Below are 15,303 nucleotides of genomic sequence, written 5' to 3' on the forward strand. Positions count from 1 at the left end.
TCTTATATTTGATCTATTTTTCTATTTCTTATATTCTATTTTTCTTATTTGCAGTTGATCTTGCCGAAATATATTGTATTATCTTAAATGGAAATTTTCATTTCGGTGGAAATGTGTTTCTTTCAGGCATATAAAAATTGGGTCTACATCATGTACCAAGCATTGGAGTTCATGGATGTTTGACAAACATTCATTGATATTCCATTGAAGAATCGACTTGCTAATTTTTAAAATAGTTTAGCACTCGATTTGGCTTTCGACCATCCGTTTTCCTCTTTTTTTACATTTGCTTCGTGTTTGATAAGTATGTCATTGCCTGTGTAGCTCCCTGTCTCTGAATCGAAGACATCTAAGCTGCAGATGACGAGGTGCATGGATTTGCACATCGTTTCAGCGCCGATAAAGAGGCAGGAACCTGAGACACCCCTACAACAGGAGTTGCACCTGTCGCCGCCTCAGGCAGGGGGGAAACAGGCCTCCTCCGTGTGGTTTTTGGTGGCTCTTCTGTTGTTTGGAGACCACCTCAGTTGTAGGAGTTTTGGGAGCCTCCATAGATGACTCTGAAGCAATCACTTTTCTCGTACCCTCATCTTGCAGGTTGTGCAGATGCACTTGAATCTCTGGTGTATTAGCTGGCTTCTTCTGGTCAGATGTGCTTTGGCTCATGGTTGACTTATTATTATCTGGAGTCTGTATCATTATCAATGTTTTTGTAAATTCCATTGTGACTTCATTCCATTATCTATTATTTATTAAAGTAATAACATAACTATAAACGATTCTGAATATTCACCACATTTACCAATTTTTTGGTAAATGTGTTTTACCAAAAAATTGATTAATTAGTAAATTGGATTTTACTGATAATCACGCCATGGCAAGGTTACCCAGTCTGAGTTCTTTCTCAGTAGAATACTTCTACTGCTTTTTGTAAAATTTGTCTACAATTCTCTCTTTAATTAATTTTTTATGGTATAAGCAAAACAATCACTCTAATCGGGCTGATTAAAGTACATGACAAGGTATCTATCTAGTCAGTCAACAAAAATTTAAGCTTCTGTGTTTATTCTTTTAAATAATAAACCTCACCAATAAATGATTTGAAACCAACACACCTTAACATTATTGACGTACAGATTCACAATATAAGTTCAGTTAATACAATATTATGAATCCTGTGTTGGCTTAATGATTTGTGTGGCTTTCTACGCTGAAGACAAGCTGTTGAAACTAGGAGAATGTTAGAGTTACTTTTACTCACTCTCTTGGGGAACATAGTAAATTAAAATTATGGTAACATTTGTACAGCTTAATGGTGTTACAAAGATCACTGGTTTTAATACTTCTAATGCTGCTAAAAATTATGAACTTCATACATTTTCTGTGTTTTTTTTTTTAACTTTATTGAAAAGAGGATACTTGTGAGACAGAATAAAAACTTTTTGTAACTGTCTAATTTTTTACAAAATGAATCATTGAAGTTGTTAAAGTCATGAATAAAGTAGTTCTATAAGTCATTAATAATGAAAAAAATTTATTACTTTACATGAAACATACAGCCAAATTTTTAAATAATGTTATATTACTCAAAAAAAATATATATATATATATTTCCTGAACAATGGATTTGGTATTCTTGAAAAGAATAATAATGACTATTAATCACAACTCCTTATCACTAATCACTAAAAATTTAAAAAACTTAAAAAAAGCTCTTACATTTAAGAACGTACATAATCAAAATGAAAAAAAATCTGCAGAACAATTTCATAAAAAGAGCATTGAAACTTCTATGCTTACTTAAAATAAATGTTACACAATTTATTAGAAGTACTATATCTGAGACCAAAATGAATAAAATCTATCTGAATAAGGGTGATGATGGTTGTCTGCAATCACTCAGTGAAGTCATTACAGATTACCATAATTGTTTGCAGCCTTGAACATGTTAAATGCGATCTGTTTTATGATCAGATAAAATTTTCTATAAATCCTTATGGAACAACATACTTAATACCACAATTAACAGATAGATAATAAGAACAAGTAATTATGAATAAGTAATTAAGAAAATATGTGCACTATAACTACCAAAAATACCTCAAATATTTGAAACAGAAAACTAAACAACAAACCACACTTAGATGATTGAGGATAGGATAAATCATTCATTTAATTGCAGTTCTGTTAAATGCATTAAATTTAATCTTTTAATATTCTGAAATTTTTGAAAAAGAAATTGGTAATATTCAAACAATATTAGATACCTAATAATGATTCTAAAATAAAGTAATATGTTTTAATGTGCCATGACTGATTTAAAATAAATGATTTCTTAATTCCATTTTCTTAAAAATTAACTGATAAAAATACTTTTTGTTGTTATTTTAAACTGTTTTTAATGAGAAAACATTTATGTAAAAATTATTGAGCTTCCTAAATATTTTACTGCATTAATGGACTTAGTCTGAAAATAAATATTCTTAATAAAACTATTAAGAATGGACATTTCAGGATATATACATCTATTTATCAAGATGCTAGTATCATTAAGAGTTTTATTATTGTAATTAATAGTAGCAGTACCCAAGATATCACCTCTGAGGTTATTGATTGTACAACCAACTTTTCTTTATAGAAAGAATAAGTATTTTAACTTAAAAAATAAGAAAAACTAGATTGAAGGTAGTTTAGAATTAATATTATGGATAAATAAATTGGAAAACTCTTGGGAAAAAATCAGTTCTTACAGAAATTTTTCATTAAGTTTTCAATTTAAAATTTTTATTAAAATATATCAGTTATTCATAAGAACATTTTTTACTTACAGTGAAATTTCATTTGTTTGTAAATATAAAAATGCATTCTACAAAGTTATTGCAAATTTCAAGGACAGTTTGATTTTGTACTTTTAATTTATTTAACCACACACAGTAACTAACACAATAAATTATAATTACATTACAAAGTAGCGAGTATTAAATATATATATATATATAATTAATTATAACTGACCAACAAAAACCACTACAAACACATCAAATTAATATTAGGCTTAATGTAAACTTTAAGTTTAATTCAGTTAATCATGACAACTATCAGTTTTAACTTACATCAAAACCATGAGATAGTTGAAATATTATGAATTCATTACCTGAGATAGTTTTGTTAAAATTGGTTCTTTTGTATGAAGAATAAAAATATACTAACTTAAGATAATGTCCAGTGTTTTTGTTTTTTTAAATAGTGATACAAAGAGCAATTTGTGAGCAATAAACACATAAGAGGTCAATTTTATACCAAAAGATAAATGTAAACTAAAAGATTTAATACTAAAAGATAAATGTAAATGTTTATTTCACTTTTTTTTTTCTTTGATAGCAAGAGACAATATTATTTCATGTAAGAAGAAGCTTAAATTTTGTGCCAGGGAATGTGAAATAAAAATTTTTATCAAATATAAAATGCTAAGCCTGATCAGGATTTGAACCTTGTGTATTACAGATAAAATACTAAAATTCTATTAATTTTGTATTAATTGTATGATAAAGATTTTCATTAATTGAAGGCAATCTTACTAAGAAGTGGGACCTGGACTATCTTGGCAACTGAGTTTTTGGCTCTTCCATAAGTTTTCTATAAATATTTGAACAGAATCATTTTGTTAATGTTGTATGTCAAATTTTATTGATTGAAGGAAGAAAGTAAGGACTGTATCTCTTCAAGAGAATTAAATTTTTTATTTCAAAAGAGAATAATTTGAATATCTAAACATATTATTCATCTTTATCTCATGTTATTCAAGGAAATTCGGAGAAAATTATGGGAACTCACTCATCATCAAGTCTGGTAATAAACCCTTTATTGCACTTAGTAAAAACATATCTCAGAGTTTAGTGAACTCATAATGAACAATTTTTTCATAAACATATTTTCATTATTTATTTTTATATTATTTTCTGTATTTTCTAAAAGGAATAAAAAGAAATGCGTGAAGGGGGCATGATTACTACAACATAGTGTATGAAATTAAGGTTTCTTCCTTAAACAATAAAATAGTTTTTTGAATTAGTTTAGTAAACTGCCTAAGATTATATTGGAAAATTAAACAAAATTTACCTATTTATATAATGATATAAATTTACATTACCTTAAATCATCCTATGAAAAAAAAAAATATATCCATCATGTTACATCTTGCTAATAAAAAACATTGATATATAGTATATGTAACTAGTCTGTTGAACTCTGACATAGAATTTTTATTACTTAATAATAAGTGTGCATTATAAAAAGAAAGACAAATGTACTAGCACCTTGTATGTGGTAGTCACCAGATGTTTTATTCATTTTTATTGACACACATTTTTATAGATTATATGTTTTAAGTTAATTACCAGCTACACTTATTATTTTTTTTTTTTTAATATATGCCAATAGCACTCAATTCAGTTTTTTATTTTTTAAATTTTTAAACAATTAAGAAGAATCTGATTTTGTTTCTAGTGTACTATTCATCATAATCAAGATTCATTATTTCCAGACATTCTAGATAACAGTAATGTTTCAAAATTTCCTTCTAACACAAAAATATAACTAACAATAAATTATTTTAATATAATCCACCAATCTATTCTTTTTTAAATATTTTTCTATAATCTTCCTCTTTTCCCAAAAAATTCTAAAAAAATTTTCATAGCAGTCATAATTCTCAATATACACTTGCAGCAGATTATTTTGAAAGTACCTATCTGTGTATTTCTGCCTTTATATACAACCAACTTTTCTTTTCACTAATAGCTACACAATATAAAACTATAATTTAGAATCTATTTCCAATTCCTAAGGTTTTTTTTGATAATTCATGATGTATTTATTAAGTCCTTTTTTTGAATTCTTCTGAAATTTTATACAAGAACTTTTATATTAATTTTTTCTTCATGAAACCATAATGTTTTAATTATTAATTGAACAAAATTTTGATATAATTGAAAACTTACACAACAATTCTTTCAATTGCTTTAGTACTGATCTTTAGTGAGTCTCCTTCTCTATGATGTATTTTGATATTATCAATGGCAGTTTTGTTAAATTAGGAAGATAAATATTTGGAATATACAAGACAAGTGTGTTAACATGGATTGCATTTGTTCATTTAATACCAGGGTTATTTGGAAAGTTATTAGCTTGATACAAAATGCTGCAAGAATGACCAAATGACTGTGATATTAGTCATGTATAATCCTTTAAATTACGAGCTGAAAAGTTTCTGATGGGTGGGTTCAGTAGCTTCTTTTTGGCGATGATAACAAACAAGTTTTGACATTTTCTGAAAAATGGGTAAACCTGAAGTTCGAGCTATAAAGACTGTTTTAGTTTCTCTATTGGACAAATTGAAGGTTGCTGTTCAGGCTAATCATTGACAGCTGAAAGAAAGTGCTCTTTCACCATGATAATGTGCATGCCACATATTTCAGGTTGTTGCTACAAAACTTCATGACCTACACTTTGAATTCCCTATTTCCTGTATTTGATTCCCAGTGATTACTTTCTCTTCCCAAACCTGAAGAAATGGCTTGCTGGATTCACTTTAATGATGAGGTTAAAACTGACATAACTGATATTTTGCAGAGTTGGACAAATCATGTCATAATTATTAAAAAGTTGGAAAGTTATTGGTCTAAATAATTCAAATTGTAAGGTGTCTGTCAAAAAAAAAAATTTTCCTGAATAATCTTACATTTCCTTTGTCAGGTTGAGATCTTTCCAAACAACCCCCATATATCATTACTGAGTTTTTACGTATTTCATACTATGTGTATGCTACTACATTTTTCTTTGCCATAAAAACAAAAAAAATATGTTTCCTCACTTAAGAATAACTTCAGGAATAACATCAACTGTTGCCAGAGTAAGAATCAGCAGCATAGCCACTAAATATGGCTGTAAAAGTGTCTGAGATTTTATGATTGAGTTTTTAAAATTCTTTGTTTAATAAAAGAGGTTTGGTTTATCATTAAAAATTTAATAGTTCTATATCATTTTCACCATTTACCATCATGATCAGAAACAAATTATAATTCTTTCTATGTGTTCTTATATCTTTAACTGCCTCTTTTATTTATAAACATAAAAATTGAAAAGCAATGACATAGGTTATAATACTAATTGTTTCACTGCTTCCTCTATAAGATATATTTATTTAGATTTATAAAAACATAAAAAACTTAATATATTTAAAAAAAAAAACATCATTCCGAAGATGCATTTATACAAGTTGTTTAAAGTTAAAATACATCAAATGGCTTTTAATTAAATAATGTCACATTAATTCAAAAGATTTTTTTCTGGAAAAGAATAATAAATAATTAGTTCCACTTGTATTTTTCAGTAGAGTTTTGCCAAATATAAAATGGTTATTACTAATCTTTCAGGTAATTTCCAGTTCTAACACATATTATGTTAACGTAAACAATATTTTGTGTTTATTATATAATATCGTATTAACTTTTCACTATATTCATGGGTAACTCATCAGATATACCTTGGATTAAAATAAATCAAGGCAATGTTTATGATCCCATCTCATGTTTCAGTGTCTGTATTCTGTTTTAATTTGGCTTGGCGCCAAATATTTCAGATCTATTTGTGGTATTTTAAATGCCAAGGTTCTTAAAAATTGTATGAATAAATAATAAAATTTATTGAACCTTATTTAATATAATTATTATTGTTATGAATACATTATTGTTATTATAATTTATTTATCTGTTACCAGTAAAATAATCCAAATTTGAAAATACGTAATTTAAAAATTTAATGTTACGTATTAGAAATTTTGCATTACGCAAGTAAATTATTCTTTCTAATTAATTATAGTAACTGAACAAATACTTATATTGTCTAAGGAATGGACAGGACTGTGCACCTGAGAAAGTAAAACTAATTTTTCTTTTTGAAATAAAATATTTTAAAGGTACTGCATTGAGCCTGGTTGGACTAATAAGAATACAAAAAATAATACCCCACTAAAAAATCATATAGAAATCCTAAATGAAATGTTTTAACACTGCTACATTTATGATTACAAATTGAATTAATATTTTTGTGATAAACTGTATACAGCAATATGAACACAAGATTTTAATGTTATTTTAATGTGTAACTCTCTAATTGTAATAGTAATAACTTAAATATAGTAGTTTTTTCTTTTTTGCTTGATGATATTGCTACATAAGCTTGAAGCTTGTGCATGGGATATGGAAATGTAGCATATGAAAAATGCTATGCCTGATCGGGATTCAATCCCAGGACCTCCAGGTGAAAGGTCAAGACACTATCACTCATGCCACGGAGGACACCAATTTAAAACAAATATTCAAATATCCTAAATCTTAATTTCTGATCCTAATTTGATTATCAAAATTTTCATTAACACAATATGAATTCACCAACATTGACCCCTTATAATAGACATACTTTAACATCATGTAAGAACCATACATATAAAATGATAAAGAATACATTATTGATATGTTTTGTTAGAAAATAATGAAAAAATTAACAGCAGAATTTGTTAGTGTGACCATCTGTATAAAAAGATATGTATTGGATGAAATTGTAAGAAGAGCCATGCTTACTATTGTAAGCGACTTAATATTTATTTTGTTAATTATGTTGAATATATTAAATATTAATGAAGATTTATCTGATATATGAATTAAAAATACATGTGATTAGTTCAAATAATATTTTATAAAAGGCTTCTACATTTATTAATGGTGTGAATTCCATTAGTCCCATACATAAGAACAATCAATACACACCATTTTTATTACAATTTTAATAAAAAAAATATGTGAATACGATAAGAAGAATTCAGACTCCAATCTTGGAGAAAGAAGTTTAAAAGAAGTGGAAGTATTCAATGTAAGGATATTACTCAGAGTTGGATGTAGATCTTTTGTGTGTTTTTTGTTCAGAACCACCATTAAAAAAAAAAAAATTGAACTATAACTTTACCTACTATTGTTTCTAGATGAAAACTTGCTATAATATTAAAATTAAATTTTCTCAAAGAAAACATTACTTCTTCCATCACACTGTTTTTTCTATCATTATCCAGATACCAAAATCAGTAAAACTGTTGCTGTACAGATTAACTTAAAATAGATACTTCATTTTGAAGCAAATCAAACAAAATTAAGAAAAAAAATAGAAAGTACAAAAAACTGCAATCAGGATTGCATGATTTGTAAAGGGATTCCACCCAAAAAAAAAACTATTGAGTGTAAAAATTGTTCACTTGAAAAATAATATTAGTTAAAAAGCTGTTATAAATAAAGATAAATTAAAATGGACATATGTTAAGTAAATAAGTAATAAAGAAAATATACATATTTGTAAGTGGATACAAATTATTATTGCAAAAATTAACAAAACATCAGCACTCTTAACAGTTTTTAATAGCTTGTCTCTTCATTGAATCGAAGTAAGATTTTTGCATTAGGCCTTTCATTTACAGTTATTTAACCCTTCAGCATGATTTGACATACGTGGTACATAATGGCTGTGACAGATGTCATATTAGTTTGATGTACCTGGCACAATCCTCATCACTAGATAAAAGACTACTCATTTCAATTTTTGTTTCAAACCAAACAAGAATTTCTTTATATTTATCTTACAGAGACTTCTTAATCAATTTCTTATAATTTTTTTTTTGAAAGTGATAAGCTTCAGCTTTTTGTGGCTATCACATTTTTACTTTTCATGTTTCAGTAGTAAGATTCTCTTTTTCTTATTAAATGAATTATTTTCAGTTTTTTCTTATAAATAACTAATTTATCCATTAAAACTGAATATTAGATAATTAATTTTGTTTGATATTTCTTACGATTATAAATATTGTATTATATTTTTAGCCTTTGCTAGTTGAGATTAGATATGATTATTTTTGTTTTGTATATTTGAAACTTTAAATTAGCAAAAGCTTAGCTTTATAAATAATTACTTGAAAATTATAAGTATTAAAAAAAAATGAATTAAAACTTGGTTCTGTGTTTGATTACCAGTTATACATACTAAGTATATGTAACTGGATTTGATTTCCAGTTACATTATTTCAGTCTTGGAAAATAAATAACAAGGGTCTGGAAAATAAAGCAAATCTTAACTACAACATTCATTAATTATTAATGATCTTAATAAAAGAGGTTATTTAATTATTATGTTTTTAAATATTTACAAAACAGAGTAATTCAATTATCATTTTTCTTTCTTTTTTAATTTCTTTTCTTTTCTATTAAGAAGCATTATTATGACTAATTTTTATACATTAATTTATCTGTTTATAGTAATTAGTATAACTCTCCTAATTGATGTATCAAGACAAATTGTTTGTTATTTGTTTTTGCTATAACGTAAAAGCCACTTAGCACTTTTTTTATTGCTACTGTACACACTTATACCAGATTTAATATTTAACCAAAGATATAGTCATTGTATAATATGAAAACGTTTTTAAAATTTTATGTAAAATATTCACTCAGGCTAAGTATTGTACCTGAATTTTATTTAATTTCAGGAAAAATAATCATTTGCACAAAGTATCTACTTAATTAATTTATTAAATTAATAATAAAAATGAATCAGTATAATTTAGTTAACCAGGAACTTACTGTAAAGATTTCACTCAAAAAAAAAGATTTCACTAATGAATATTTATGAATTAGTAGTTTGGCATCTTAGCAGTGTATAATAATTATTATCAATAATAAATAAAATAAAATAAAATTATCACTTACTACTTATTCTTTTTAAAAATTTACATTAGCGTTTTCACCGTGCACACTGCTTCATCAGATGTATTACAAATTTTAAAAAATTGAAAAAAGAAAGATGTACCCATTCTTAGACAGATTATTAAAATTGTTAAAAGCACTATGTAATATTGTTGAGGTGCTATGAAATTTTTAAAAAGAATAAGCACTAAGAAATGATCTTTTTTCAAGAAATATATATAAATTTTAAGAAATGATCTTATTTGATAAAGAAATGATTTTATTTTATTTATTGTTGATAATAAAAGTAGTAACGATTTGAGCGACAGTGAAAGCTTTCTAAAAATTATTTGAAAAACTTATCAAACTCACGAGGCTGTGAAGTAGGTATAACACTTTCAAGATTGCAAATAATGTTGTAGTTTATTTAATCACCTGAAATGACAATCTCTTATAGTAGATTCTGTTAACTAAATCAGTTGAATGAAAATACTGTTTGACTATCAAGCTCTTTTCCTATTAATAACATTTGATATATTCTATATTATTTAAACTAACTAGTGGCCCCTTACTACTACACAGTATTACTTTTAAAATTAATGTTGTTATTTATCTAAAAAATATAGGCTAAAAACTTAATGGATACGTGCTGCTCCGCAGCCTTATTATTAAAAAATAATGTTATATATTAATATAATTAGACTAAAATCCTTTTCCATTTACAAGTCTCACCCCCAATTCCTTTTTTTTCCAGGTAAAATGTGTGCTCAAAAATTATTTCCACTCCGTCTAGATGTTCTACTTGACGGATAGGACTGATTTTATTTTTATTCTGCTCGAAATGGCCTGCAGATATGTCATCAAACATTACCATACCTTCCAAATGAATTTCCTGTGAGTAATAATCTTGGAAAGTTCTTCAGTTAAGTAATAAATGTGAATTTTTTGATGGATGCTAGAGGAGACTCAAGTTTGAAGTCCAATGACACTTGATGACAACTGTGAGTCATTATGAGCGAATAAAAAAAGTCAGCCCGATCCGTCCAGTGAAATGCCCACACGGTCTAGAAATATAAATTAGGTTTTAATATATAAAATGGTGTTTTTAACATATAAAATGTAATAATAACACTGGTTTATAGTAATTAAAGTTTCAACTAAAAAAATTAAATCAAATAAGGTTGTACATACCATACCATAAATTTTAGCACATAAAATGCAAGTGCACATTTTTCATTTACAGTCAATTCTTGAATCCTTCACACTTACATACAAAACAAAGTGGAAATTTCATTAAAATCGTTTTCTATTTTCATTCCCGTTTCAAAACTAAACTACTGATTTAAAAAATTCACTTTCATCTGGTTTTTTCCACATTCAATTTCATTACTTTTGCAACTATCGTGCTGTATTTTTTATCGTAATTCATAATTTATTTAAAAACTAAATAATTAAATAATAAAACTGAAAACGAAAAACATGTATAGTTAAGATTAAAATTATCTAACAAAATTTAACGTAGTAATAAATAATATTGCTTAAATCATAAAATGACAATAATCTACATCGAGCACTTACGACAAAAGAACAGTAATAATTAAATACAGATTACTGCAAACCATTCAAAAAGAAACAGATGGTTTTATAAAACTTTGTAATGTTTATTCATATTATCGTATTGAAAATACTGAGGTAAAAATTAAACTTTAAACAATGGCAATAAAACTGTAACAAATTTTTGTTTATGTTTAGGCTATAAAAAATTAATCTAGATTATTCCACCAGTTGCCATACAAATTGTACGCATTGTTCATTTTATAAAAGTAACAAAAAAAAGAAAAAGCAAGTACTGTATTTTAAAACCGCGTCACCAGTCCATTAGTAGAGGGGGTAAGATAAATCAGCAGTATTGCAGTATGCGTCCTTTTGAAAAACAAATCCAAGTTTATTGCTAGCAATAAAACTGTAGCATGAAATGGTGGCAATCATTTTTTAATAGTTAACAATTAAGGAATAAACTACGTTTGTCTAATAAGAACTAATCCTTCACACCAATATAATTTTTTCCAGTGGACACAAACTAGCGGTAAATGAATACTCTTTCTTTTTGTTTATATTATTATAAGAAATACTAATGACTCATTTTAAGGGTCTGGTTAAATCAAACTGTTGATTACTGCTGAAAGAGTTGGCATAACTTACCGATGTATTACCCAGCTAACTGAATTTCTAAACCATAAAAGGAAGCGGCATGTTATCTTTAGATTTCACCAGTAGTATTTTATAGAGTGGTACAGTCGTTTTTACTGCATGTATACTATTAATTATTATTATTATTATTATTATTATCCCACACTTTCACAGCTTTTACTCTTGCCGGTCATTCCCTAAACTCGGAGTAATTTATACCAATGAGATCAGGCTTGCTATTGTTGACTAAGTGCCTTCCGGGCAACATGGCAGGTGTCAATTATCACGCTCCTTTGCATTAGCGCGTGGATCTTCCACTGGATCTTCAGTTTTTCAAGACTGCTGTGCAAAATAGATGGTATTATTCCCTCTGCAGATATAATTATTAGGATTATATAAACTTCTTTTTGATTCCACATTTCTTTAATTTCAAAAGCAAGATCTGTTTACTTTTGCAGCTTTTCATTGTGTTTAGTGTTGATGTTGTTACTTGATGGGATGTACGTCTATTACGTAAGTTACTTTTTCCATTTTGTCGACTACTATATCTGGCTTATTACAGTTGATGGGTTTTGCTGTTACAATTCTTTGATTCTAGAAAAGTTTTGCGTTGTTTTTCTCCAAAAAGGAGGCTAGCTCATAAGTATAGTAGGGCCTATTTTGAAACTCTAACTTGTATCTTTTACAGAGTTACATGTGTACAATTTTTGCAACGTTGTTGTGCCTCCTGGTGTACTCCGTCGGAGCTAGAATCGGACAGCCAGTGATTATATGGTCTATTGTTTCATTGTGTTACATTCATAGTCTACATTTGCTGTTGATATTTTCTTTAAGAATAAGTTTCTTAAAATTTCTTGTTGCTACTACTTGATCTTGTATGCTACATATAAACCCCTCGGTCTCGGAATGTAACTTTCGTTGCACAAGCCAATTGTTTGAAGCTGTTTTATCGACTCCTTCCTGGTCTAGACGGTGCCTAATCTCCCATGCAGCTCTTTCCTTCCCCAATATAGAATTTTATCTGTATTGCTCTCTTTCTTGTCTTCTGCGTTGTTACTCCTATTGGCTAGGTTTAATGGCGTATAGTTTTGGTCTGCCGCTATGATGGCTTGATAGAAGGGGTGATGCTTGCTACGGAAGTGGAACTCCTTTTCCACTTTCTTTTCCCGAAAGCGTGAATCTTTCTTTTGACGAGTGGATGTGGTGGGACGTTTCTTGGTAGAATATTTTTCTAGTGAGTCTGTTCAACTCGTCTAACTCTGTGAGCAGAGCGAAGAGAAATCTTGGTCTGTTGAAATGGATTGCGAGACCTTTTGTTGATCCTCGCACTTGCCTCTTACTCTTCAAGTCACTTTTTCGAAGCCAGCTTGAATATTCCACCTAAACCTGGATGGGATTTTCGAAGAGACTATACATCGAATTCCATCGAATCCATTCAGAGCAACTTTCTATCTTGGCATTCTCACAAATTTAAACTTCAGCATCTTCGCTTACAACAGCTTAAGTCATTTCATAATTTCCCATCTCTTGTATGTCAAAGAGAATACTTTGATTTACTATTTTTCCATAAAGCATTACATGGGTGTAATCCTACGGAAAACGAAATACAGCTACGAATACCCAGACACAATATTATAAACTTTTGTCCTCTTTTATATTCTACGCAAGTTTCAGCCACAGAGAGATGCACTTAAACTACTGTAAACAAATACGAGAAAATAGACTTTTTCTAATGAAGAAAAAACTTTGTTTTTGAACTGATAAGGTCATACTCCGGTATGATAAACGATATTAAAAACATATAAAGCTATAAAACTGGATTATTACAGAACTACACATCTGCTTGTCCATAGTTAAGTTATGTAAATTAAACCATTTTTCTATAAATAAATAAATAAATATTTTAGTGATTAAAAACAGTTAATATTGTACGATAGTGATATAAATTTTTTTGTGATTATTTTTACGTGCACATATATTTTGATACTGTTTTTGATACGTGCACATTTATATATTGATAGTTTTGTATAATTACCAGCAATTCTAATTAAATTATAATATAAATGTAATTGGATGAAGGAGATAAGATGTAAATGTGAAAATGGGATGTATTACTACTTAAATATAAATAAAATTATTATTAAAGTTATCACTCAGTAATTACCATAAACAAAACTCTAATTTTTATTTTTACTGTTTTTGAATTTATAATAATAATAATTATTATTATTATTAATATTACTGTATTATTTAAATTTGTTTTCTGAATTATGTGTACATGTTTATCTGTAATTTTGTATATATGCAAAGACTAATATAATAATAATAAATTGTGTAACATAATTAAAACCAATTAAAACCAATTATTAATATCATTTTTATGAATTGTAATTAATATTAATCTAAAATGTATTAGTATAAAAATTGTATTCGGAATTGTATATATTTTAAATTGTGTGTTTTTTAATTTATATCTAAATTCTTAACTTATAATTATTGTATATGTTTTTATGTACTACTGTGTAATATACTAACGCTTTAGGTAGCTGTCCTATTGCACAAAAAATATAAATAAAAAATTACAAAAAAATTATTATGATTATTATTATTTACTATAAAGTAACAATGTTATTGTACTAAAAACAATATTTATTTATCACGTATAATAGATTACAGCTAGCATTTTTGAGATTTTATTTTTTATTAAATTGAAGTAATTTAATGAAAATTTTCAAAAAATCGTTAAACATAAACAAAATAATATATCTTAAAAGCAACCAGCATATTACATACGCTTTTAAATAAATATATAAAAGTAAAACTTATTAGTTTAAAAATGGAGTAAATAAAATACACGAAGTTTAAAATATGAAGTGTTTTTGAAAATAACAATAAATATCGAATTACAAATAATTAAATTACAAATTTCTGAATAATACTGAGAGTAATTATGAATAAAAAAATTCTGTTGTCTATTTGCATGAAAATATTTTGTACGTAAGATTCTTACGAATAAGTTTGGTTTACTAAACAGCTGTTTAACTAATTGTTTACTTTGTTATGTATCATATAGTACTAGAATTTATGAAGTTTCATTCTGGTTGTAGATAAACATCGTTCATATAATAAAACATATCATTTTTTTACAACTGATCTGGTATTTAACATCTCCTTTTTAACTAAGTTTAAAAATGTAAAAAGTTTAGAAATATGACATATTATAAAACATTATACAATGTTTTATATGTTTATCAAGAAAAACCTGCAATATAAAACAGTGTAATAAAAAAAAAAAAAAATAGTGAAGCAATATAACAAAAGATAGTTTAAC

General features: G+C 27.0%; 1 protein-coding gene and 1 long non-coding RNA gene across 5 annotated transcripts in view; one reads left to right on the forward strand and one right to left on the reverse strand.

Annotated features, from left to right (window-relative positions):
• Positions 1–15,303, reverse strand: part of LOC142324692 (synaptic vesicle glycoprotein 2B) — a 241,801-nt gene that overhangs the window by 88,337 nt on the left and 138,161 nt on the right. Inside the window, exon 1 of one of the 4 annotated variants that reach the window (XM_075365618.1) lies at positions 10,974–11,241. The exons of 2 other annotated variants lie outside the window; for them this stretch is intronic. The gene's annotated coding sequence lies outside the window, so the exon portion shown is untranslated. Of the gene's footprint in view, positions 1–4,150; positions 4,287–10,973; positions 11,242–15,303 lie in introns of those variants that run through there. One more of the 4 variants, XM_075365609.1, reaches the window with a different exon arrangement.
• The window catches only part of LOC142324708 (uncharacterized), a 32,647-nt gene continuing 29,020 nt past the window's right edge, over positions 11,677–15,303 (forward strand). The window contains exon 1 of the long non-coding RNA XR_012756369.1: positions 11,677–11,868. This is a non-coding gene — a long non-coding RNA (uncharacterized LOC142324708). The remainder of the gene's footprint in view (positions 11,869–15,303) is intronic.

This window comes from Lycorma delicatula, chromosome 1 (assembly GCF_047948215.1).
Source record: "Lycorma delicatula isolate Av1 chromosome 1, ASM4794821v1, whole genome shotgun sequence".
Classification (NCBI taxonomy): Eukaryota; Metazoa; Arthropoda; class Insecta; order Hemiptera; family Fulgoridae; genus Lycorma; species Lycorma delicatula.